Source organism: Rattus norvegicus, chromosome 1 (genome assembly GCF_021556685.1).
Source record: "Rattus norvegicus strain SHRSP/BbbUtx chromosome 1, alternate assembly SHRSP_T2T, whole genome shotgun sequence".
Taxonomy (NCBI): Eukaryota; Metazoa; Chordata; class Mammalia; order Rodentia; family Muridae; genus Rattus; species Rattus norvegicus.
This window is the reverse complement of record NC_141534.1, coordinates 12,016,520-12,039,340: the sequence shown is the minus strand read 5'-3', so window position 1 is coordinate 12,039,340 and position 22,821 is coordinate 12,016,520. Positions and strand designations below refer to the sequence as shown.

The window sequence follows — 22,821 nt, the reverse complement described above, 5'->3', positions numbered from 1 at the left end:
TCACACAGGTCTTTCACTTGCTTGGTTAAAGTCACACCAGGTATTTTATATTATTTGTGACTATTGTGAGGTTTGTCATTCCCTAATTTCTACTCAGTCTGTTTTTCCTAGGAGTGGAGGAAGGCTATTGATTTGTTTGAGTTAATTTTATATCCAGCCACGTTGCTGAAGTTATTTATAAGCTTTAGAAGTTCTCTGGTGGAATTTTTGGTGTCACTTAAGTATACAGACATACCATCTACAAATAGTGATATTTTGACTTCTTCCTTTCCAATTTGTTTCCCTTTGACCTCTTTTTGTTGTCTAATTGCTCTGGCTAAGACTTCAAATACAGTATTGAATAGGTTGGGCTAGAGTGGGCAGCCTTGTCTAGTCCCTGATTTTAGTGGCATTGCTTTAAGTTTCTCTCCATTTTGTTTGATGTTGGCTACTGGTTTGCTGTGTATTTTTTTAAAATATGTTTAGGTATGGCTCTTGACTTCTTGATATTTCCCAGACTTTTCTCATGAAGGGGTGTTGAATTTTCTCAAAAACTTTCTCAGCATCCAATGAAATGATTATGTGGGTTTTTTTTTACTTTGTTTACATAGTGACTTTTTGATGGATTTCTGTATATTGAACCTTCCCTCCATCCCTGGGATAAAATCTACTTGATCATGGTGAATGATCTTTTTGATGTGTTCTTGGATTCAGTTTGAGAGAATTTTTTAAATTATTTTTTTCACAGATATTCATGAGGAAATTTTTTCTGAAGTTCTCTTTCTTTGTAGGGTCTTTCTGTAGTTTAGGTTTAAGCATAATTGTGGTTTCAAAGAGTGAATTGGGTAGTGTTCCTTCTCTTTCTATTTTGTGGAATGGTTTGAAGCATATTGGTATTAGGTCTTCTTTGAAGGACTGATAGAATTCTGCAGTAAACCTATCTAGTCCTGGACTTTTTTTGGTTGGGAGAATTTTAATATTTAGGAGACTTCTATTTCTTTAGGACTATTTAAATGCTTTATCTGATCCTGATTTAACTTTGGTACCTGATATCTGTCTAGAAAATTGTCCGTGTCCTCCAGATTTTCCAGTTTTGTTGAAAATAAGCTTTTGTAGTAGGATCTGAAATTTTTTTTGAATTTCTTCACTTTCTGTTGTTCTGTTTCCTTATTCTCTTCTGATTTTGATAATTTAGATACTGGCTCTGTACCCTATGGTTAGTTTGGCTAAGGGTTTATCTATATTGTTGATTTTCTCAAAGAACCAGCTCCTGGTCTTGTTGATTCTTTGAATAGTTTTTTTGTTTCTACTTGGTTGATTTCAGCTTGGAAAAAAATTTCCTAGCATTTTACTGTGAGGTAGTGTCTGTCTTTGTCACTGGTGTGCATTTCTTTTATGCAGGAAAATCCTGGGTCCTTTATTCATATCCAGTCTGTTTATCTATGTCTTTTTATTGGGGCATTGAGTTCATTGATGTTAAGAGATATTAAGAAATAGTGATTCATTCCCATTATTTTTGTTGTTAGAGGTGGAATTACATTTGTCTGGCTCTCTTCTTTTGAGTTTGTTGCTAGAAAATTAATTTTCCTAGGGTATAGTTTCCTTCCTTGTACTGGAGCTTTCTATCTATTTTCCTTTATAGGACTGGATTTGTGAAAAGATATTGTGTGAATTTGGTTTTGTCTTAGTTTTTCCATCTATGTTAAGTAAGAGATTTGCTGGATAGTGTAGTCTGGGATGGCATTCGTGTTCTCTTAAGGTCTGTATGACATCTGTCCAGAATCTTCTGGCTTTCTTAGATGAAAGTTGAGAAGTCTAGTGTGATTCTGATAGGTCTGCCTTTGTATGTTACTTGACCTTTTTCCTTTACTGCTTTTAATATTATTTCCTTGTTTTGTAGGTGTTTTGACTAGTATGTGACAGGAGGAATTTCCTTTCTGGTCCAATCTATTTGGAGTTCTGTAGGCTTCTTATATGTTCATGGCCATTTTTTCTTTAGGTTAGGGAAGTTTTCTTCTATAATTTTTTTGAAGATATTACTGGCCCTTTAATTTGGGAATCTTTGTTCTCATCTATCCCTATTATTCTTAGGTTTGATTAGGTATTATTCTTAGGTTCTCATTGTGTCCTGAATTTCCAGGATGTTTTGGGTTAGGAGCATTTTCGCTTTTGCATTTTGCATTTTCTTTGGTTATTGGTCAATATGTTCTACGGTACTCTGCCCCTGTGATTCTCTCTTCTATCTCTTTATTCTGTCGGTGATGCTTACATCTATGACTCCTGATCTCTTTCCTAGGTTTTCTGTCTCCAGGGTTGTCTCCCTTTTTTATTTCTTTATTGTTTCTATTCCCCTTCTTAGATCCTGAATGGTTTTTTTCAATTCCTTTACCTGTTTGGTTGCATTTTTCTGCAATTCTTTAAGGTATATTTGTATTTCCTCCTTAAGGGCTTCTACTTGTTTGCCTGTGTTGTCCTGTATTTCTTTAAGGAAGTTATTTATGTCCTTCTTAAAGTCCTCCATCAATATCATGAAATGTGATTTTATATCCACATCTTGCATTTCATGTGTGTTGTGAGATCCAGTATTCCCTTTGCTGGGAGAACTGGGTTCTGATGGTGTCAAGTAGTCTTGTTTTCTGTTGCTTGGGTTATTTTGTTTACCTCTTGACATCTGGTTATCTCATGTTAGTTGGTCTTACTTTTTCTGACTCGAGTTTGTCCATGTAAGTCTGTGAGACTGTGATCTTAGGAGTGAGAGAGATCTGGGGAGACTAGCTCTCTGTGGGCAGGTTTTGGATCCGAAGCAGGTTCTAGGTGCAGATGGAGACCTGAGGGGTCCTCTCCTAGGCTGCCCTGAGGTTCCTGCACCCCTTATGCCACTGGCGTGTCTCCCCTTGGACAGTCAATGAAGAGAAAATGGTGTCCCCCTGTGTGCTTAGAAGGGAGAGAGCTCCTAACAGACCAGCTCTTTGCTAGCAGGTTTAGGTTCTAATAGCTATGGGTTAGCCCCAGTTCTAGTCGCAGATAGAGACTGGAGGATTGTATCCCAGGCTGTCCAGTGGCTCATGTGCCATATGTGCTTATATAGCTTCTTTAAACTATGGATTGTAGAATGATTACACTGTCTGTTTATTATCCACATATAAATGAGTACATTCCATGTTTGTCTTTCTGTGTCTGAGTTATGTCACTGAGAATGATATTTTCTAGTTCAATTTATTTGCTTGCAGAATTTCATGATATCTCTTTTCATAGCTGAATTATATTCCATTGTGTAAACGTACTAAATTTTGTTTATCTAATTTTGATTCCTGGACATCTAGGATATTTGTAGTTTATGACTATTAAAATTAAAGCTGCTATGAGTACAGCTGAATAAGTATACTTTGTAGGATGGTAGAGCATCTTTTGGATATATACTCAGTTGTATAGCTGGGTCTTGATTTCCAAAGTGGTTATAAAAGTTTTCATTCCTATCAGCAATGTTGTAGTGGTCCCTTGTTCCACATACTTGCCATAATGTGCTGTTGCTTGGGGCTCTGGTCTTAGCTGTTTTGACAATATGAGAGTCATTTTGATTTACTCTTCCTTGATACCTACAAATATTGAACATTTCTTTAAGCACTTCTTTGTTGTTAGAGATTCCAGTGTAGGAAATCCCTGTTTAGGTCTCTGCTCTATTTTTGTATTAAGTTGTTTGGTTTGTTGACATTAAATTTCTCAAGTTCTTTATGTATTTTGGATATCTTTATGTATTTAGTCTTGGGTCTAATCCTGCAAAGAATGACTCATGTGCCAGGACTCATGATCCTAAGGAAACCACCCCCTTCTCAGAAGAGAAGAATAAGGGAATTTGGGAAACTAGGAAATAGGGGACTGGACTCAAGTGTCCAGAGGTGTGTGGGTTGATTTCTGGGTCTTCAGTTAATTCTATTAATCAACCTGTCTGTTTTTATGCCAGTGGCTTGTCATCTTTATTTCTACTGTTCTATAGTAAAGCTTTAGGTCAGGGATGGCAAGACCTCTAGAAGTTCCTTTATTGTACATTGTATAGGATTGCTGTTCATAGTTTAGATTTTTTTCTTTTGTTTAGGAGAAAATTAGATTTTATCTGTTTTCAGATTTTACACTGATTTTGTGTGTGTGTGTGTGTGTGTGTGTGTGTGCTTCAGAATACATGTTACTTTTCCATAATTTATCTCATCCCAGTCCCTTTCTCACAGAGCTCCTCCTTCCATTGCCCCCATTCTTTGAGAAGGGGACTGCTGACTATATATCATCTCATCTGATGCATCAAGTCTCCTCAGGACTAGGCACATTCTCTCCCACTAAGCCAGACAAAGCAGCCCAAGTTAGAGGAAAGAAATATAAGATTCAGTGATAGTCTACTCTCTAGTTGTTAGGGGACTTGCATGAAGACCAAAAGCACATCCTCTACATATATGTGAAGGAGAGGGGCTGAGTCCAGTTCAATGCTCCCTCTTTGGTTGGTGGTCAGTCTCTGAGAGATCACAGATCCAGCTGACTTGACTTTGTTGGCCTTCCTGTAGAGCACATATCCACCTTTTTTGTTGTTGTTGATGATGATTGGTTATTTTATTTATTTACATTTCAAATGTTATCCCCCTTCCCAGCTTTCCCTCCAGAAACCCACTATCCCTTCCCCAGTGCCCCTCCTTTTATGAGCCCCACCCCACTCACTCTCATCTCAGTGCCCTATCATTCCCCTACTCTGGGTCATTGATGCTGCATAGGACCCAGGGGCTCCCCTCCCATTGATGCCAGATAAAGCAATTCTCAGCTACATATGTAGAGGAGCCATGCGTCCCTCCAGGCATACTAGTTAGTCCCCAGTAGCTAGAAGGTGGGGAGATCTGATTGTTTGATATTGTCGTTCTTCCTACATAGTTGCATACCCCTTCAGCTCCTTCAATCCTTCCTCTACATCCTCCATTGGGGTTCTTACTCTTAGTCTGATGACTGGTTGTGAGCCACATCTGTATTGGTCAGGCTCTGGCAGAGCCTCTCAAGGGACAGCCATACCAGGATCCTTTCAGCAAGCTCTTCTGGCCATCAACAATACTGTCTGGGTTTGGTGTCTGCAGATGGGATGGATCCCTATTTATGGCAGACTCTGAATGGCCTTTCCTTCAGTTTCTGCTCCACTCTATGTCACTGAATTTCCTTTTGACTGGAGCAATTTTGGATTAGTATTTTTGAAAGGAGATAATGACCCTATCCCTCAATGGGAAGCTGTACCTGTCCACTGTATATGATCTCTACAGGTTCTGTCTCCCCTTTGTTGGGTATTTTGAGTTACTATCATCCCTATTGGGTCCTGAGAAACTCTTGGGTCTCGGGCATCTGGTAACATAGTGGCTATCTCCAACTCTCCACCCCCTACTGCTGCACACTTTCCTTCAAATTCCTGACTCACTGTACTTCTTGTCTCCTTCCACACCTGATCCTGCCCCCAATCCCCCCATCCTTCCCTCCCAGGTAACTCTCTCCCTCCTCCTCCCTTGATTATTTTCTTCTCCCCCTTGAGTAGGACTGAAGCACTTTGGTTTACTTTCTTGGATATCATATGGTCTGTGAGTTGTATCATGGGTATTACAAGCTTTTTTCCTTTTTCTTTTTATTTTTTGGCTAATGTCCATTTATCAGTGAGTATATACCATGAAGGAACACTACCCAATATATTCTATGAAGTCACAGTTACACTGATACCTACCCACAGAAAGATCCAACAAAGAAAGAGAACTTCAGACTAATTTCCCTCAAATATTGATGCAAAATACTCAATAATATTCTTACAAACCAAGAATACTGCAAAATGATCATTCACCACGATCAAGTAGGCTTCATCTCAAGGATGCAGTGATGGTCCAATATACAGAAATCCATCAACATAATCAACTATATAAACAAACTCAAAGGGAAAAAAACACCACATGATCATCTCATTAGATGCTGAAAAAATCTTTGATAAAATACAACACCCCTTCTTGTTAAAAAGTAGGGTATGGGATAGTGGGATTCCAGAGGGGAATCCAGGAAAGGAGATAACATTTGAAATGCATATAAATAAAATATCCAATTAAAGAAACATTGTAGAGATCATGAATTCAAGGTTCAAACCTTAATATAATAAAAGCAATATACAGCAAACCAACAGCCACCATAAAACTAAATGGAGAAAACTTGAAGCAATCCTACTAAAATCGGGGACAAGACAAGGCTGTTCATGTCCTTCCCCCTATGTATTCAATATAATTCTCGAAATTGAAGCCAGAGCAGTTAGGCAACAAAAGGATATAAAAAAGATAGAAATTGGAAAGGAAGAAGCCAAGACGATATGATAGTATACAAAATCAACCCAAAAAATCCATGAGAGAACTCCTTACAGCTGATAAACAATTTCAGCAAAGTTGCTGGATATAAAATTAACTCAAACAAATCAGTAGCTTTCTTGTATTCAAAGGAGAAATGGGCTGAGAAAGAAATTATGGAAATGACATTGTTCACAATGGTCACAAACAATATAAAATAACTAACTTAGCAAGTAAAAGATCTGTATGACAAAAACTGTATGAAGAAAGAAATTGAAGAAGACTTCAGAATATGGAAAGATCTCCCATGCTTATGGATTAGCAGGATTAATATTGTAAAAATGACCATCTTATCAAAAGCAATCTACGTATTCCATGCAATTCCTATCAAAATCCCATATGAACAACAATGCCAACCAACTAGAGCTTCCAGGGACTAAGCCACTACCCAAAAACTTTACATGGACTGACCCTGGGCTCCAACTGCATAGGTAGCAATGAATAGCCTAGTAAGAGCACCAGTGGAAGGGGAAGCCCTTGGTCCTGCCAAGGCTGTACCCCCAGTGAACGGGCTTCATGGTGAAAGAGCAGTAATGGGGGAAGGTTTGGGAGGGGAACACCCATAGAGAAGGGGAGTGGGAAGGGTTAGTGGGATGTTGGCCTGGAAACCAGGAAAGGGAATAACATTTGAAATGTAAATAAGAAATACCCAATTTAATAAAGATGGGGAAAAAAGGAAAAAAAGTAAAAAATAAAAATTCCTTCTACAAGTTTTTTGAATAGTTATTAACTGCTAATAGTATTAAATAGAAACTATACACTATAAAAAAACAAAGTTTGTTCTAATTTTCTTATATCGCTCGACACTTGCTTTGTGATTGGGTACATTGTCAGTTTTGGATAATGTCTGTTATGGTGATAAAGAGGAGATTTATTGTTTTGTGTTGTGTGAAATGTTCTGTATGTATCTGTTTGGGTCATTTGATTCATAATCTCTGTATGTTTCATAATTTCTGTTAGTTCTTTTCTGGATGACTTGTCCATTGGTAATAGTGGGGAGTTGAAGTCTTTCACTGTTAATATATGGAGTTTGTTGTATGGTTTAAGTTTAAAAAAACATTTCTTTTATGAATGTAAGTACCTTTGCATTTGTGGCACATATATTCAAAATAGTTATATCATCTTGGTTGGTGTTTTCTTTAATGATTATGAAGTGTCCTTCCTCATTTCTTTTTTTCATTTTATTAGTTATTTTATTCACTTAAATTTCAAATGTTATCCCCTTCCCAGTTTTCCCTCCACAAACCCCCTATCCCCTTACCTCTTCTTGCCTCCATGAAGGTGCTCCCCCACCCACACACCCACTCTTGCCTCAGTGCCCTAGCATTCCCTCACCCTGGGCCATCTAGCTTCCACAGGACCAAGAAGCTCCCATCCCAGTGATGTCCACTAAGGTAATCCTCTGCTACATATCCAGGTGAAGTCATGGGTTCCCCTATCTCTTTTGTTAGCTTTTGGTTGAAAGTCTGTGTTGTTAGATGCTAGAATGGCTACTTCAGCTTTCTTTTTGTGTCCAATTGCTTGGATAAGCTCTGTGCAACCCATTACACTGAGGTAATTTCTATCTTTGTTACTGAGTGTAGTCCTTGTATGCAGCAGAATAGTGAATCCTGGTTTTGAAACCATTCTATTATACTGTGCCTTTTTATTGGCAAATTGAGTCCATTGAAGTTGAGAGATACTTAACGACATCTCTCAACAAGACAACATATTGTTAATGCCTGTTATTTTCTTGTTGCTTGGTGTATGTGCATGTGCATGTGCATGTGTGTATGTTTCCCTTGTTTTGGCTTTGCTTGTGTGGGGTTTTATATTTCCTGTAACATTTTTGGGTTCAGTAGGAAATTTCCTTATACTATATTCTATAGAGCTGGATTTGTGGATAGACATTGTTTACATTTGTTTTTTCATGGAATATCTTGGGGATTTTTTTGGTCTTGGATGATTGAAAAAATTGTTGGATATAGTAATCTGGGCAATCAACTGTAGATTGTTTGAAATGGAAAGACATATTCCCATGCACTTCTGATTTTTAGAGTCTGTTGAAAGATCACATGGAATTCTGATGTCTGCCCTTGTATGCTACTTCAGTATTTTTTTTCTATTTTTTACACCTTCTAATATTTTTCTTTGTTCTATATATTTAGTGTTTTTATTATAAAGTGGGGAAATTTTTCTGTCCTGATCAATGTATTTGATGTTTGCTGAGCTTCTTGTGTGTTTATACCCATCTCTTACTTTGGGTTAGAGAAATTTTTTTTCTATGGTTTTGTTGAAGATACTTTCTGGGGTCCTCGAACTGCGACTCTCCTTAATCTATTCCTGTTATTCTAAGTTGTGGTCTCTACACAGTGTTCCAGATTTTCTCTATGTTTTGTGTCAGGAATTTTAGAGGCTGCAGTTTTTCTTTGACTGATGTATCAATTCCTTTGATTGTAGAGTTTACTCCTGAGATTCTCTCTTCCACACTCATTCAGCTGGTGATGTGTGCATCTGTATTTCCTGTTCTCTTCCATAGGTTTTCTATCTCTAGAATTATTTCAGTTGGTGTCATCTTTTTGGCTTTGATCTACATTTTCAGGTCTTGAACAGTTTTATTTTTATTTTTATTTTTTTTTTTGCTTTGCCCATTTGATTGTATTTCCTTATTACTTTAAGTGATTTATTCATTTCCTCTCTAAAGGCCTCTATCTTTTACTGCCCTTTAGCTATCTGGTTGTTCTTGCCAGTGGGGATACAGGCAGAATGGTGAGCTGATTGTCCCAGATTTTGGCAAGCCTGGTTGTCACTGGTGCTGAAAGCTCTCCAGGAATGCAGATGCAGCGGAACGTTAAGTCAAATTTTTAAAGAGAAAAATGTCTTATGGCTAAAAATTTCAAATTAGTACAAAACAATAAACTGTGAGTAACATCTTTCTTATTCATATCAATTTCAGTAATTATGAATATATAGAATTATTAAAATAATGACAGTGGTATTATATGTTGTTTTACTATCATCCATCTATGAACAAGGAGGCTTAATTTACTGTTTAAATAAAAATACTCTGAAATTCCGTGTATTTTATAAGGATGGGCACTGTAAGGTGCTGTACATAGATAATGTTTCTGCGCATTCAGCTTCTTGGTAAATGGTATCCTTATCTCCATCATCTGTGTTAGGCAGGGAATTACAGGATAATAAAAACCCAGCAAAAATATATTTTAATTATCCCTCAACTGACAACTTCAGTTTCGAAATTACGAAACTTCCCATCTTCCAAAAGCGATTCCTCATCTTGCAAGGTCAATTTAAATATCACATATATCTCAAACTTCTTCTGACTTCCTAGATAATTGTTAAGTATCTTCTATCATTGATTGCACCCCTCTTTCTTGCTAGCACGCAGGCTAACTACATATTCAGACCTCCTGTTTCATTACTGTGTCCTTACACATGTACTCCATATCTTGTATGGGTTGAGTAATTGCAAAAGAAAAACAATGCAAGCCTACTTTACACACACATATGAATGTGCAAAATTGACATATATTTTGATTCCCTCATATGACCCTTGAATTTGTTCTTTAAAATCTATAGCGATTTTCAACATTACCAGCTAGAGTTTTCTATTCTTGATTTATGCTGCACCTTTGAGATATTTGCTGTTCCTTCATCTCTTATAGTTTTTAAATCTAACTGTAGAGTCAAAACCACAAATGTATTGAATAGTGATATGTTGCTATTATTAAGCCCTTGATCTTGTGAAGGCTTGTTGACCCTAGCATAGCGGAATACCAGGGAAGTGAGGCAGGACTGGGAGCAGAGGGGAAGGGTTGGGATAGGAGGTTTTCAGAGAGGAAACTGGGAATGGGGATAAAACTTGAAACCAAATAAACTCTTAAAAGTATATATAATACACTGAGTTCAGACAGACTTTCTTTCACTAACTAGTTTAGGAAACTTGTGCAAATTATTTAGTCCTGATTTCAGTTACTTCAGGTATAATCAGGAAGTAATAGCAACCTGTTATTGCTGAATAAATTAAATCATTAGAGAGTGAATACAATTAGGTGATTAACTTCTGTGTTTCTGAAACATTGTAAGTCTTTAGCAGAGGTGTTTGGTTGAGCCGAAGCAACAAAGTATCATAGACAACCAGGCTTCAATAATAGTTATTTATTTCCTATAGTCATGGTATCTGGGAATTCCAAGTTCAAGATTGCAGGCAGAGTTAGTTCTACTTCTTCATACGCACAGCTTTCTCTCAAATATCTTTAAACAAAGAGGTTACCTAGGAAGTTAACTGTCTCAAAGATATTGATTCTATTATATGAGACCTGGCACATAATTCTATATAAACCCAGTTGTCCTCAAAAGTTTCCAGATTTAAATACAGTTACTTGAGAGTTTAATCACATGTCCATTGGAAGAAAACAATCTCTTTGTCGATAACAGGAAGTTCAACTTGACTTCACTACTTTTACTAATACTATTATTTTATCCCTCATTTTGAGCACCATTTCACCTCATTATCACAACTGAATATTACTAACCTCCAATGCTTAAAAATAATATTCTCAGAATAGAAGGTAATGATGGTCAGCTTCTAAGGATGAACAAAGTGCTGTACTTTGAGATGACAAAAACTAAATTTTAATAAAATTTATCAAGAATACTTCACTTATAGCTATTGTAGACAATTGAAATTAATTAGCAAAACATGGGGAGAGGCTTAGTCTGAGCATGTACATTAATTATTTATGATTATTGTGCAGAGATTTTTGCAATGTAATCACAGCATTCAAATATGAAATACCACATAGTTGGTAGGCTAATACCACCCTGTTTTTATGGCTAAAAATGATTCTGGAGGGAAGTGTTGCTTTTGATTCCTTTTGATTTTTCATTTCCATGGGTAGTAAATGCCCAGTAAATAGGATCTAGGAGAGCAACTTCATTTGGCTCTGCTGAAGGCAGTCACTTCCAGCAATCCACTTTTACACTGAGCACTTACTCCTCCTTCCTACACTTCTTGGTTGGTACAGAGCCTCATTTCAAAAGCAAGGGAAGTTTTCAGCAGGAGACAGATTGAAAACTCCATTTCAGAAAAGAATACTAATAAAAAGCTTGGGTTCTGCATAACTTCTGAAGTGAAAAGGAGATACATCTTATGCTAGGTGAGTGACCCAGACTCCAAGGAAATAATTGGACTTCTTTTTTTTTATTTCTTTTTCTTCTTTTTTTCGGAGCTGGGGACCGAACCCAGGGCCTTGCGCTTGCTAGGCAAGCGCTCTACCACTGAGCCAAATCCCCAACCCCATAATTGGACTTCTTATCTGTGAAGTCAAATGTGAGTGTATGTTAGAACAGTCAACCATGAGCCCCTAAGGAAGATTGAATTGTACTCTTTTTGTTTCCTTATCTGGAATTCATTACTTACTAAATGTTCTAATACTAATATGAATTATGATTATGGTGGTGATATATAAGAATGATTATGATAATGATGATAAAGTCAGAAGTCACTGCAGACATGAGGTTTTCCTTTCTTGTTTGTTTGCTTATATCCCAAATGCTGCCCTCTCTCAATTGTCCCCTCATGGAGTACCTCCCCCCATCTTTCCTCCCCTTTTCCTCTGAGTGGACTTCTTCTACTCCTGATACTTCAGACTTTGAATGGGTTCCAGCACATTTGAAAAAGTGAAAAAGCAGATTAAAGTGAAAAGCCTTAACTTTTTATACTTATATATGCATTGCTAGGACCTTAAATGGTTGGATTCATGAGATAAGGAGCTAGGTTGAGAATACAGAAATATCTCTAACCAATTTATTCGCTGATTGAGTCCTTCTCATCAATTTTTAACTAAGGAACTACAATGAAAATGTCACAGCTTTTGTGAGAAATTGCTGTATTTTTCAATTACTCATTAAAATAACCCATATTAATAAATGATCTATAACCGAAGCTATTCTAGATGAATAGCAACAGGTAAAGAAACAGTTTAGCTTTTCATGAACAGTCCTTCACCATTATTCTTAACAAGGATTCATTACAGTCTGAAGTTAATTGCTTGGCGATAGCATTGTTATCACGGCATATGAATTATCTCATTTCAACAATAACCCTTAAGATTTATTTCAGGAATTGGAATAACCTGAGATACCTTTTCCTTTGGTTGAAGGGATGCTCAACCTAGGAGCCACATATGACTACATATAGCCAAAAATAGCTATATGTCAGCCCAGAACACAACCGTAAGCCCATTTAAAACACTAGGATTTACTTTTGCCTTTATGTAGGTCTGTAACTTACTTGTCTTGTTCTTGTTGAGAACATTGTAGATGGCAATGCTGTGTCCACTCCTAGTCCTTTGGGCATGGGGACAGACATAAATATAAACAAACTCCTTTGTTTTATGTTATATTCTAACCCTTTAAAGGTCATTTATAATAGTTTGTACATAAACTGTTACCTTAACTCTGTACTGTTTTGAAGTCAAGAGTCATTAAACATACCATGTGGCAGAGTAAGCGTAGCCTAGATTTTCGAAAGATAGGAAAGGTTGGACTTTGAGTGGAATGAACATATTTAACCTACAAAGACACCACTTAGTGGAAGAGAAGAACAAATTCCAACCCAGCACTCAATGGGACCTCTTCCCTGTCTGAATTTCCCACAGACGTCCCTCCTCTATTTTCTGTTCCAATGTGTAAATTTAGCATAAGCTTTAACTTTTTCTTGGAATGCCATTATATGCTATCTATGATCTTTAAGTGGTTTATTTTCATTCAATATGCTCATTAGACCAAAGAAAGTAATTAGCATTGAATACATTCATTATTTTCTTTTGCTTTTTATCATACTGTTTAATCTTCTGTTCAGTGTGGTTTTATACAAGTTTTCATATAAAAGTTAGCATTTCGATTTGTTAGATGAGTGAATTACGAAACTCTTTCCAGAATGGTTGGATATCATTCCTTTCATTAAAGGTTTGTATAGAAAGAAGAAAAAGCAAAGAGCATATGTTCCTATGCCTCAGTGTTTAATGTGTAGCTAACTAATCTGCCTTAAGTTCTTCAAGTCTTTGGCCATTTCCAGGAGGACAAGAATCTGTACAGTCAGCCCTTGGCTTCTCAAGCCAACTACACCAGCTCTCTTGCAGCTCCAAGGTGTAGAAGGATACTCAAGGAACATTTAAAACTACACAACTTGTTCTATTAGCTTATACTAATTGTCTTTGATATATATCTGAAAAAAATTATTGAATCTGGCTGTCTACTTAACCTAGCATAGGTTCAATGTTTTGCTTGTGTTTCTGGAATTGACGCAGGTAATTCATAATCATGTGTTGTTTGTCTGAGTTTTGCCTCACCTCTGCTGTATGTGAATGCAACTCTGGCAGAGAAACCGGAGGCACTTGCTAGGCTACAAATGTAACCTAAGATGGGGACCCCAGATCAGGTGAGAGACTAGATCGGCTGGGGCCAAACCTGGAGTTCCCTAACTCCTGGACACCCAGCACAAAGGTCGGGAACAGAGGGGGCCCATGGGCTAGCTATGAGCCTGTGGCCAGAGTGAGAGGGAACTCCAACTTAGCTTAGGAGTGAGTTTCCATGTTTGGAAAGCAGAGGGGCCTTCTGTCAGAGACTTAAAATGTGAGGCTCTGTATGACAAGGATTTCCCCAATGGATGACTGTTCTTGATGAGAGCGATAGTCCTTTTTTTTTCCCCTTTTTTCTTTTTTTCGGAGCTGGGGACCGAACCCAGGGCCTTGCGCTTGCTAGGCAAGCACTCTACCACTGAGCTAAATCCCCAACCCCGAGAGCGATAGTCCTTACTTGTCCAAACTTTATTGGTAATGAAGAATGGATGCATTCGACTTAATCAGCGTGGACCAGAGACTAAGTACCTTTTGCAGAAAGGAATATCCAAGAAGGGAAGTTCATTGTCTAAGCCCTCAGAGTCGGCTCATCTATCTAGACACCTCATTAGCATGAAGAACTCTGCTCTGTGTCATGTGACCAGTTGTCATAATCCTCATTTGAGGGGTCCTGTTCACATGCTCCAGGACTGGAACCGAGTCTGTGCTAGATGAAACGCCTATAATTCTCAGATAAGAGAATTTACCAGGGTTTTGGAATCCACTCAAACTTCCCACTTTTTGTCTGGTGACATGGTACCATTTCTCCCACACTGTATGCTTTCAGGTTTTGTCATGGGTATAGTCATGTTGATATTGTACTGTGACTATAGTTAACATTTTTTTCCCAGAAGAGTAAAGCTATTGAACATCTTCACACAGGTTTAAATGTATTTAACATGTTTAAACATTTAAGAAAAAATTTTAATTCTCTATTATTGGTTTACCTTTGACTTCTCTGTGTTCTGCTTTCTTTGAGACCAGACATAACATCAGTGATACCTTGTGACATTCTGTGCTTCTTTACTGAATCTGATAGTAGTTTGTTATGATGATCAAAATCATCTATATTTAATTATGAAACTGAACACGGTGTACTTTTAAATAAAAATGCTGTTTCGGTAGCTGAAGCAGTGACACAAACCATTATTCCCAGCACCGAGGAGACAGAGGCAGTCAGGTCTCCGTGAAATTGAGGCCATCCTGAACTACAAAGTGGGTTCCATGACAGCCAAGGATATTCTGATGAACTCTGCTTCAAACAAACAAACAAATTATGTGTTTTCTATGTCCTACTTAGTAAACTTTACTTCTATCAGTTTGTAAAGGAGGATGTTATATACAGAAAAAAAAATTATACCACTTTACTTCCAAGATATGTTTATGATGAAAGTTAAAGTAATTTGTAGAAATCATGAAGTAAGTGATCAGTCTTTTTTTTCCCAATTGACCATGTAATGGTCGCAGAGCTTTTTATTCAATTCTGCTTTTCTATATAATGAGTTTGTTCTAAATTTGGAATAAGTAAGATCTTGTACAAAATGGTTTTATATCTATTGTTTTCCATTTCTCAATTAATTTATTTGGATTCTAGTATCATGGTATTTCAATGAGGAGATCTTTCTAATAAATATTGAAAGACCAATTACAGTTGTTCACAGTTTTTCTCTTCTAATTGACTTAAATGAGGTCATTGCTTTGGCTCTATACATTTTATCATGCACCATCCATGTACCTTCAGGCACATGGCTTCTGTTGTTGTTTCTCTTAGATATCATTATAATATCCGGATAATATTATAATAACAGGATGAAGCTAAGCATGTCTCCTGTAATTTAAAGTTGTTCTCTTCAAAATCGCTCACCAGCTTTATGATATATAATGTTTATTTTGATCAATTATTCACAGAACATTGCGAAACTTTTTCCTGCCATTTCTTTTAACTATGAAATTCCTTTATAATTTGCTGAATCATTCTTCCAAGTATATTTTATGAAAATGGATTGTTTTCATTTTTAAACTTGTTAATTAACGTTTTATATCATTTTTATGTCTTACATAATTATAGAATTCTACATAATTACTACATTTGTGTAGATATCTACATAAATCTATATTATATATCTGTATTATCTAGATATATTATCTATAATACAGATATATCTATATTATATAATATAGATTTACCCATGTATACATGTAACTATTTTATGTAGATTACACATATAGGTATATTATTAATATATTATTTCTATTTTTATCTAATATGTATGCATATGTCTATATAATACAGATAATTTTCTCTATAATATATAATTTACATAGGTAAAATCTATATTATGTGATATATAAATCTTATGAGTATTGAGAGAATGGAATTCATAGTTATTTTTTATGCCTCCATGTAATTTTGTATATTTAATATTTTATGAAATAAAAATATCCTATATGGCACAGAAACGCACATTTCTTCTCAGCCTCCTCTGTGTTGGTCTTCCAGGAAAATTCCATCATACTCACTTAGAATTAATAGCTTTCACACAAAGACCCAACAAAGAAAGAGAACTTCAGACCAATTTCCCTTATGAATATCGACGCAAAAATACTCAATAAAATTCTGGCAAACCGAATCCAAGAGCACATCAAAACAATCATCCACCATGATCAAGTAGGCTTCATCCCAGGCATGCAGGGATGGTTTAATATACGGAAAACCATCAACGTGATCCATTATATAAACAAACTGAAAGAACAAAACCACATGATCATTTCATTAGATGCTGAGAAAGCATTTGACAAAATTCAACACCCCTTCATGATAAAAGTCCTGGAAAGAATAGGAATTCAAGGCCCATACCTAAACATAGTAAAAGCCATATACAGCAAACCAGTTGCTAACATTAAACCAAATTGAGAGAAACTTGAAGCAATCCCACTAAAATCAGGGACTAGACAAGGCTGCCCACGCTCTCCCTACTTATTCAATATAGTTCTTGAAGTTCTAGCCAGAGCAATCACACAACAAAAGGAGGTCAAGGGGATACAGATCAGAAAAGAAGAAGTCAAAATATCACTATTTGCAGATGATATGATAGTATATTTAAGTGATACCAAGAGTTCCACCAGAGAACTACTAAAGCTGATAAACAACTTCAGCAAAGTGGCTGGGTATAAAATTAACTCAAATAAATCAGTAGCCTTCCTCTACACAAAAGAGAATCAAGCCGAGAAAGAAATTAGGGAAATGACACCCTTCATAATAGACCCAAACAATATAAAGTACCTCGGTGTGACTTTAACCAAGCAAGTAAAAGATTTGTACAATAAGAACTTCAAGACTCTGAAGAAAGAAATTGAAGAAGTCCTCAGAAGATGGAAAGATCTCCCATGCTCATGGATTGGCAGGATTAATATAGTAAAAATGGCCATTTTACCAAAAGCGATCTACAGATTCAATGCAATCCCCATCAAAATACCAATCCAATTCTTCAAAGAGTTAGACAGAACAATTTGCAAATTCATCTGGAATAACAAAAAACCCAGGATAGCTAAAACTATCCTCAGCAATAAAAGGACTTCAGGGGGAATCACTATCCCTGAACAAAGCAGTATTACAGAGCAATAGTGATAAAAACTGCATGGTATTGTTACAGAGACAGACAGATAGACAAATGGAACAGAATTGAAGACCCAGAAATGAACCCACAGACTTATGGGCACTTGATTTTTGACAAAGGAGCCAAAACCATCAAATGGAAAAAAGATAGCATTTTTAGCAAATGGTGCTGGTTCAACTGGAGGGCAACATGTAGAAGAATGCAGATCGATCCATGCTTATCACCCTGTACAAAGCTTAAGTCCAAGTGGATCAAGGACCTCCACATCAAACCAGATACACTCAAACTAATAGAAGAAAAACTAGGGAAGCATCTGGAACACATGGGCACTGGAAAAAATTTCCTGAACAAAACACCAATGGCTTATGCTCTAAGATCAAGAATCGACAAATGGGATGTCATAAAACTGCAACGCTTCTGTAAGGCAAAGGACACTGTGGTTAGGACAAAATGGCAACCAACAGATTGGGAAAAGATCTTGACCAATCCTACAACAGATAGAGGCCTTATATCCAAAATATACAAAGAACTCAAGAACTTAGACCGCAGGGAGACAAATAACCCTATGAAAAAATGGGGTTCAGAGCTAAACAAAGAATTCACAGCTGAGGAATGCCGAATGGCTGAGAAACACCTAAAGAAATGTTCAACATCTTTAGTCATAAGGGAAATGCAAATCAAAACAACCCTGAGATTTCACCTCACACCAGTGAGAATGACTAAGATCAAAAACTCAGGTGACAGCAGATACTGGCGAGGATGCGGAGAAAGAGGAACACTCCTCCATTGTTGGTGGGATTGCAGAATGGTACAACCATTCTGGAAATCAGTCTGGAGGTTCCTCAGAAAATTGGACATTGAACTGCCTGATGATCCAGCTATACCTCTCTTGGGCATATACCCAAAAGATGCCCCAACATATAAAAAAGACACGTGCTCCACTATGTTCATCGCAGCCTTATTTATAATAGCCAGAAGCTGGAAAGAACCCAGATGCCCTTCAACAGAGGAATGTATACAGAAAATGTGGTACATCTACACAATGAAATATTACTCAGCTATCAAAAACAATTACTTTATGAAATTCGTAGGCAAATGGTCGGAACTGGAAAATATCATCCTGAGTGAGGTAACCCAATCACAGAAAAACACACATGGTATGCACTCATTGATAAGTGGCTATTAGCCCAAATGCTTGAATTACCCTAGATGCATAGAACAAATGAATCTCAAGACGGATGATCAAAATGTGAATGCTTCACTCCTTCTTTAAAAGGGGAACAAGAATACCCTTGGCAGGGAATAGAGAGGCAAAGATTAAAACAGACACAGAAGGAACACCCATTCAGAGCTTGCCCTACATGTGGCCCATGCATATACAGCCATCCAATTAGACAAGATGGATGAAGCAAAGAAGTGCAGGCCGACAGGAGCCGGTTGTAGATCTGTAGATCGCTCCTGAGAGACACAGCCAGAATACAGCAAACACAGAGGCATATGCCAGCAGCAAACCACTGAACTGAGAATAGGACCCCCGTTGAAGGAATCAGAGAAAGAAATGCAAGAGCTTGAAGGGGCTCGAGACCCCATATGTACAACAATGCCAAGCAACCGGAGCTTCCAGGGACTAAGCCACTACCTAAAGACTATACATGGACTGACCCTGGACTCTGACCTCATAGGTAGCAATGAGTATCCTAGTAAGAGCACCAGTGGAAGGGGAAGCCCTGGGTCCTGCTAAGACTGAACCCCCAGTGAACTAGATTGTTGGGGGGAGGGCGGCAAGGGGGGGAGGATGGGGAGAGGAACACCCATAAAGAAGGGGAGAGGGGAGGGGGATGTTTCCCCGGAAACTGGGAAAGGGAATAACACTCGAAATATATATAAGAAATACTCGTTAATAAAAAAATAGCTTTAATGTAGATAAAACTATAATTTTATGGAACGTATTTTAAACACAGTGGAGATATTGAACTGATTTAGTGACTTCTTAAATGAATTTTGTTTAAATACATAAAAGTCCATGTAATACACTTTATGTAATATAGCTTAATGTCTAGTGAATATATTTGTATTATAGGACACTAAGGAAATTGTAAGAATGCTTTTCTTTTGCTTGGTTGACTTTCATCAATAGGAAATAAGTTAATCTGTATGTCAGTTAGCAATAAATACATGATTATGTACAGTAGTTAAATGTTATAAAAACTATTTCAATCTTTCTTTTAAAACCTAGTGTTTCCTGAGTATTATTTGTGCTTACTCGTGTGTCTCCTTCATCTCATACATCATCTGCTGATTCTATCTCCGAGGGTGGTGGGAGCAGAGATGTAGAACAGGGGATTCAGAAGCACAGTGTGCATGTATGGTATGTGTATGTATGGAGAATGAGCATACTGGGACTCTTGTCAGTTAGCAGATTAACTTTACTTAGGGTGATCGAAGGCTTTTAGTATTTTGGGGGACTGAGGGTAGAGACATCCAGGATGGGCAGAGGTCATTGCTCAGGGCTTATGCAGAATGCCTCATTAGCATAGAAAAGCATTTCAGGAATCTCATGTGCTGACTGAACAGGCTATATCAAGAGAGAGGAAACTGATCCTACACACTAATGGAAGCTATGTGTCATTCCTCAGATAGAGGCATCTGTGAGCTGAGAGAAGGAATAACTGTTAAGGAAGGATGTCCACCATTATGTGCCAGAAGACAATTCCATCAAAGGTATACTTTGATCTTAATTAGCAGTTTTCCCATAAAACATATTTCATTTTATTATTTCACTCTTTACTTTTTATAGAAGATACCTAAAATTGGATATAAATTAATGAAATTCTGTTATTCTACCAGGAACACAATAAACTTGTGTAAAAGTTAAGATGCATCTGGTCTGAATTAAGTTCATTAATTACTGAAATAACTGGGATACGTTATTTAAACCGAGTTATAACAACTTTTTGCTTTGGTGACTTCATAGTCACTTTATAGAGAGATCATTTTAGGACCAGTATATTTATTTTATGATGAGAAACATTAATGACATCCGAAAAAGTCTTTTCGAAGGTGTTTTATAGTTCAAAGAAATATGCTAACTTCATTTGACATGCAATTTAATTTATTTAAATATAAATGTGCAGGGTAAAATTGATCTGCTTCAAAAGGAAGTAAGAGACATAAAAAAATCATCATTATGTCTCTGGTGCCTAATGAATAATATCATAGTTTCTAGAAGTGATATTTCCTTGTCTTGATTTAGGGTGATCTACATTAAATCATCTAACTACAAGCTTACCAGGAACTGATGGTATAAATAGAGATTACAGATTATGGAAAAACCTTCATCGCTCGCATAACTACTGTTAGGTTATTAAGACCTTAGTGGTTTGAGAAGTATTACCGGTATCAAGTGTTTTCTCTTGAAACTTTGGTTTAGTTCACAGCCTCACCATCAATGATTTCATTTCTGATGATCAATATTGGTTCGACTACATTTTCTTGAGAATGATGGCATTCTTTTGTATGAGTCTAAAACATTAATGTAATTTGCACAAAAAAAATTCTCTTTTCTTTTTTCTGGGAATAATTTTGAGGGAATTTTATAGTCTCAAAGGCAGAATATTTTCTTACATTGTAAAGAATTAACTTTTGTTTTTCATTTGTTTTAATGTAGCCTGGTTGTTAATTTGTAGCACATTGGTGGGAAAAGCCACAGCAGGAAGCTTCCGGCTCCTAGTGAGATATGTAAATCACGGTAATAATCTTTGCATTAAAAGTGATGAAATAAACTTACTGTGTCCAACCCCACAGTTCTTATTCTGAGAACAAAATAAAACAAAAAATTTCATGAATAAAACCGGTACTGTTCAAAAATTTCAGTAGACTTTCCCTGGAGACTATGTTGCACTGGTTATTTTTTAGTTTTCCTCTTGGAACAGAGGCAAAACTCAAAATCAGCTGGTCCATTCATAGACTGATATTTTATTGTTAATGCATAATAATAAGTACCATATGCATATGATTATTACTAAGCATCTTATTCTCTTTTATATAAAAAGTGCATATGCATTATGGGTGTTTGTAGATGCCCAAGTGTGGTCTTATTTTTTAGAGCTTGTCAGTCTACACGAAACTACAAGAAAGAGCTTCCAAAATAAATATTTCTCACTGTGTCCTTTGGATCCTTCTAAAATAAAGAGTATAAGGAAAGTAAAACAGACCTTTAAATCATTAATGTCTTGTAAGGAACGGTGCTTTCTATTCACTCTCAGTTGTGAGAACAGCGGAGCAAAAAGAGAAGAAAGGGAAACAACTGGAGAAATAGGCAGATAAATCACATGACCCAAGAACAGAGTCTGGTGGATGTCATGAAATACCTTTCCTTAATCACTGTCTCTTTCATGTCCTATTTATAATGTTTTGGTGACAATAATAATAATAAGGGTAATTAAAGCTAATAAACAATAAAATAGTAGTGGGGTGCTTTTTAGTATTTTTCACTTGATTTTCAATTTTTTATTCTTCAAATTAATTATCTCAATTTACAGGAACAGGTAAAAGTCTAAGAAAGAAAGTACTGAATTATATCATGAGACAAATGATTTCCAAAGAAGACATTTATTTCAATCTAATTAATATTTTCAGGCAAATGATCACATCCTGTAAAAGCCCATCGCTGCTCATATGCTAATATTTCATAGGTACTGTTTTTTCCAGTAATACCAGTCAGCATTGCAACCTAAATACTCAAAAAGTTGGCATGCCTAAAATTATTTCCAGGCCCAATTTAATTTCTGCCACATTAGTGGCTGTTCACATATCATCTGGTTGAAAGATAAGGTAAGATAAAATTAAAAAAAGAAGAAAGAGAGAGAGAAAGGAAGAAAGAAAGAAAGAAAGAAAGAAAGAAAGAAAGAAAGAAAGAAAGAAAGAAAGAAAGTAAGTCTGGAGTAAGTTTTCTGCCACGTAGTATCAGAAAAGACTATTTTAAAACTATTATCGTGCTTAGAAGTACTTTCCTCTTTAATTCTCATTTAAAGCTGGCGCAAACAGAGCCAGTTCTAGCCAGGTTGCATAGTTAGCTGCTTATGGGTGTAGTGTGTTCTAAAAGGGTTAATATGCTTTCAGATAGGTTGGCAACTATCATGCCAGTGGTTATATACAAGATTTTGAATAAGATCCCAGAGAATGCTTGGAAGTATTGTTGCTTCTTACAAAAATCCAATTTTGGAGAAACTTGTTTCGATGATGAGGTGAAGATATTTTACGTCACTCATCTGACTAACAGCTGCTCACTTTACTACTCCAGAGAAATAGTAGCTCCAGGGTGACCAGACTGCTGGGACAACAGACTGAAATGTTTATCAGCTTTCGATGTATATTATTAGCTTATAGTATTCTGGATTTATGTATTGCGCTAGACTCTTCTTTTTTTCA

General features: G+C 36.6%; 1 long non-coding RNA gene across 2 annotated transcripts in view; it reads left to right on the top strand.

The window, feature by feature from the left end:
* Positions 1 to 22,821, top strand: part of LOC102552459 (uncharacterized) — a 63,818-nt gene that overhangs the window by 13,006 nt on the left and 27,991 nt on the right. The window contains exon 2 of one of the 2 annotated variants that reach the window (XR_015644660.1): positions 20,028 to 20,112. The exons of the other annotated variant lie outside the window; for it this stretch is intronic. This is a non-coding gene — a long non-coding RNA (uncharacterized LOC102552459). The remainder of the gene's footprint in view (positions 1 to 20,027; positions 20,113 to 22,821) is intronic. 2 annotated transcript variants of the gene reach the window in all.